Source organism: Gossypium hirsutum, chromosome A08, assembly GCF_007990345.1.
Source record: "Gossypium hirsutum isolate 1008001.06 chromosome A08, Gossypium_hirsutum_v2.1, whole genome shotgun sequence".
NCBI lineage: Eukaryota > Viridiplantae > Streptophyta > Magnoliopsida > Malvales > Malvaceae > Gossypium > Gossypium hirsutum.
The window spans coordinates 24,307,662-24,312,680 of record NC_053431.1 but is presented as its reverse complement, the minus strand read 5'-3'; the positions used below and the strand labels follow the sequence as shown (position 1 = coordinate 24,312,680).

The following is a 5,019-nucleotide window of genomic DNA, read 5'->3' as shown; positions in this document are numbered from 1 at the left end:
AGGATCCAAACACTCGCTTGGAAAATTTTCTGGAATTCTGCGATACATTTAAAATTAATAGTGTTTCTGACGATGCCATTCGTCTCCGGTTATTCCCTTTTTCATTGAGGAACAAAGCTAAACAGTGGTTGAACTCATTACCACAAGGGTCACTCACTACTTGGGAACAAATGACCGAAAATTTCTATTAAAATATTTTCTGCCGGCTAAAACAGCCAAATTACGTAATGATATCTCTTCGTTTGTGCAGATGGACTTAGAAACTCTTTATGATGCATGTGAGAGATACAAGGACTTATCGAGAAGGTGCCCTCACCATGGGTTACCGCTTTAGCTACAAGTTCAAACATTCCATAATGGCCTAAATCCTTCGACTCGACAAATGGTTGACGTAGCTGCTGGCGGAACCATCAATAATAAAACACCTGAAAATGCTTATGAGTTTATAGCGGAGATGTCACTGAATAACTATCAGTGGCAAGTCATGAGGACAAAGCCAACAAAAATAGTCGATGTTCATAACGTCGATTCGGTCACCTTGCTCTCTAATCAGGTAGAACTCTTGCATAAGAAAATTGATGGTTTTCTTAGTTCTTCACAAGTTCACCCAGTAATGCAGTGCGAAGCAAGTGGAGGTGGATCGAAAAATTCAGAATACCCACCTTATGGCCACAACATGGAGAACGAGCAGTTAAATTACATGGGTAACAATTCTTGATCCAAAATAACCCATATAGTAACACTTATAATGCAGGTTGGAGGAACCATCCCAATTTCTCGTGGGGCGGTCAAGGAAATCAAAGACCACAAAATCCTCCGAGTTTTCAGCAACCACCCTATCAACAGGAAAAGAAACTAAACCTTTAAGAGATGCTGTCTAAATTTATCTTGGTGTCAGAAACCGGTTTCCAGAACACCGAGACAACACTTAAAAATCAACAAGCGTCAATCCAAGGGCTCGAAACTCAGATAGGCCAGCTTTCCAAACTAATTTCTGAATGACCACAAGGTAGCTTGCCAAGTAATATTGAACCCAATCCAAGGGAACAACTCAACACGATTAATGTTCAAGATGAAGAAGGATTCGTTGAGCCTGAGCCAGAACCGAGGCAAGAAACTGCAGTGAGCAGAGGTCAAGTTGAGGTAGGTCATAATAAAAATAAATTAGTGAATGTCGAATATAAACCTCGTGTGCCATACCCCAATGCAACAACGAAAGACCACTCAGATGAACAATTTGGTAAATTCCTTAAACTCTTAAAAAAATTACATATTAACTTACCGTTTATTGAAGCTCTATTGCAGATGCCAAACACAATGAAATTTTTAAAAGAGGTTTTAGCAAATAAGCGAAAGTTGGACGAGGCGTCGCATGTGAAGCTAAACACAGTTTTCTCAGCTATTCTACAGAATAAACTACCTAACAAACTAAAAGATCTAGGGAGTTTTACGATTCCTTGCTTAATTGGTAATTTAGATGTTAACAATGCATTAGCTGATTTAGAGGCTAGTATTAACGTCATGCCCTACAAAATGTTCCAACAATTATGTCTTGGGAAACCCAAACAGACTAGGATGAACATTCAATTAGCAGAAAAAAATATAAGATTTTTTAAAGTATTATTGAAGATGTGCTAGTTAAAATCGATAAATTTATATTTCCCGTTGATTTCATTGCTCTAGACATAGAGGAGGATAGCAACACTCCTTTGATTTTAGGAAGGCCCTTTTAGCAACTGCTAAAACAATTATTGATTTTGGCACAGGTGAACTCACACTCCGTGTGGGAGAAGAAACAATCACCCTTCAAGCTCGCAATTCTGGAACACATCAGAAATTGAAGGTGATCGTCTAAACCATTCTACTAAAACTGACAATATGGCACAACCTACTTTGCAGGAAATGAGTCTGAAGGAAGCACATGAGTCATTCCCAAGCAGTAGTAGTGGACCTATTCATGAAGATCGAAGGCTACAAATAGAGGAGCTAGATGAATGGCGGATGCATAAACCGAGAACATACGATAAACCAAAACTACACCAGAACGAGCTCAATACCTTCCCAAATTAACTTAAGGTTGGAGATAAAGTATTATTAGATGACGCAGATCCTCACATTGTCACTACCAAACTGAATGAAGAAATCCCTCTTACAATACTTAGAATTTTCCCATTCGATACAGTCGAGGTAAGTCATCCCAATTTTAGCACTTTTAAGGTAAACAACACCCATCTAAAACCCTATTTTGATGAGAATGATAATAGGAATGAGGAGTATAAACTCCTCGAACCACCATGACCATTTAATGGAGAGGTAAGTCGAGCTTAGACTATAAATAAACGCTTCTCGGGAGGCAACCCGAGCACTAACAATACTAATTTCTTTAGATTTTAGTATTTAACACCTAACTTACTAACGGAGATTGTGAATATAGGTTTTTCCACACAGACACGGCCAAGCACACGGGCCTACTTAGGGCAAAGATATCCCCAACACAGGCTATGATAAATCACCACGGTAGTGCGACATGGCCGTGGGCGAACCTGCCAAAACAACACAGGCATGCAACACGTCCGTGCCTTAAAACTGTGGCCGAAAGCACGCCCGTGCCAAGCAACCGTGGTCAAACCTGTTAAACCAACACGGGCGTGGGCCTACATACATGGACGTGGGATAAGTGAACGAAGTCAGACATGGTCGTACGACACGGCCGTGTGCACCCACACGCCCAAGGAACAAGGGCGTGGACTAAATGTCAGGTGCGCCCAAATTCAAAATTCGCGAATCATACAGGCTGAAATTGGGGAACACGGGCGTGTTACCTGGTCGTGTGCCCCAAAATCTATAGATAGGTTGCACTATTCATTGTCTTCTTCACCCAAAACCCTAACCCTGGTCTCTATAAGTCCACACGTCCTCCCCGCCACGCCCGTGCTCCGCTTCCAACTCTATTTTCGACACCCAATCTCTCTCCTTTAGCATTTGTTTACTCCTTTCTCTTTTATTTTAATGATTTATAATGCTATTTATCATAGTAATCTATATTTTTCACGTTACTTTCATCTTTCTATCACTCAAATTTCATTTATAGAATAAGTTATCATCTTTTTCATGTTCAAATTCTTACTCATTACACGATTTCTCTACTCCGTTTGATTAGTTAGAAGTGCATATTCATGGTTAGGATAGTTGAAATATTCATGCCTCTTGTGTTGACATTTTTGTTCATTCATATAGTATGTTGCATTCCATTTTTTTCCATTTTTACTTTTATCACCATGCTAATGCCAAAAAAATAGGCCATTGAACTTATTGTTTTAGTTAAACTTAGTAGTTGTGGCTGAACATATTTATGGATTTTCCTACTCGAATTTAGTCGCGTTGTCCCCTGTCTACTCATCAAGATGAATTGATGTTTCCACTTGTAGGTATACAATGTCATTTTCACGTGGTAAAAAGGCCGATGTCCCTGCTTCAAAGAAAAGGAAGGGAGCGTCATCTTCCTTGGGTCCTACCACGGAAGTTCTTCACCCTTTCCTGAGGTTCCCCATCGGGCCCCAAGAAGAACTTTTCCAAATACTCTGGGCCCGACCTTCAATTGTGGGCCATTGCAATAACTGGGCTGCAATAGAACAAGTTCAGTTGGCTGATGCGATTTGGGCCCTCCTAACCACCGACCCTTGGGAGCTTTTCTTTGGGATCATCGAGCCGATGTATCTCGAGCTCACGATGGAATTATGCTCAACATTTCATCTTCAGACCGTGATGACGAACTACGATGATCCCGGCACGGTCCAATTTCGCCTAGGCGGATTAGTCCACCAGCTAAGCGTCCCAGAATTCAGTACTGCACTGGGCTTATATACGGAAGAGTTTAAGGAGGAGAATGACTTAGATGCTCTCAACTGCCACATCCATCGTTCTCCTTCACGGTGCTGGGACGCACTAGTACCGGGTTTAGCCACCTACAATCCTAGCTGCTCCAAGGCATCGGCTCTCCCTCCATCTTTGAGGTACCTACACAACGTTTTGGCTCACACGATTACAGGAAGGCGAGAGAGCACTGGCGTCTTGATAAACTGTAAATTATACATATTTTTACCCCATGTTTAATGCATTTTATAGATGATTTCTCATTAGAATTGGTGAATTCGATGCTCCTAATTCTTTAATTTCATGTTTTGTACTCAGAAGAGCACCAAGAGTCAAAAGGAGCCAAAAATGAACCAAAAAGGGACAAAACGGACAAAATCGAGAAGATGACACGGCCTAAGCCTTGCCACACGGGTAGCTCACACGTCCGTGTCTTTCAAGGGTGTCGACCAAGGATTTCACGATTCACACGGCCTGGCCATTGACCCACATGGCCGTGTGCAATATAACGGATCAAACACGGCCTGGCAACCACGTCACATGACCGTGTCACACGGACGTGTCCCTGCTAAGCCCAAGTTAAGTCCAATTCGAAAAAGGCCACTTTGGAGGGTTTCTAGGCATTCCAAAGCCTATAAATACGTACTAGAGGAGGAGAAAAGGGGAGACAGAGAAGAGGGGTAATAAATTACCCCAAGGAAGCCGATTGTTCCATCTCAGAAGCCGGATTCATCATCACGACTGAAGATAGCTCCTCAATTCCCCTTCAGAAGTTTTGGGTTTTCTTTATGTTTTGTATTCTTTATTCTTCTGAGATGTTTTCTTATTTAGTTATGAACTAAATCCCCTAAATACCTAAGGGGAATGAAACCTAAGACAAATCTTGTTATTATTTTCTAAATCGTATGATAAATATTTAACTTGTTTTTAATTATGTGTTCTTAATTCTTGTTTTGATATCCCAGGATACTGATTCAAGACACGCTTTTATTCAGAGTAGGAATAGACCTTGTCTAAAAGTACATTTGCCATAATTAAGTGGAGTTGATTGTGCGCCTGGATATAGGGTGACAAGATTTTGCCAGATTAGGGTGAAACCTAATAAGGGGATCCATAGGTCGAGTTAATGCAACCCTAGAGTGTTAA

The 5,019-nt window shown here is 41.1% G+C and overlaps 1 non-coding gene across 1 annotated transcript; it reads right to left on the bottom strand.

Annotated features, from left to right (window-relative positions):
• Positions 1–217: 217 nt before the first annotated feature.
• Positions 218–324, bottom strand: LOC121205780 (small nucleolar RNA R71). Its single transcript, XR_005900855.1, has one exon. It is a non-coding gene; the product is annotated as a small nucleolar RNA R71 (small nucleolar RNA).
• Between the last annotated feature and the right edge of the window lie 4,695 nt (positions 325–5,019).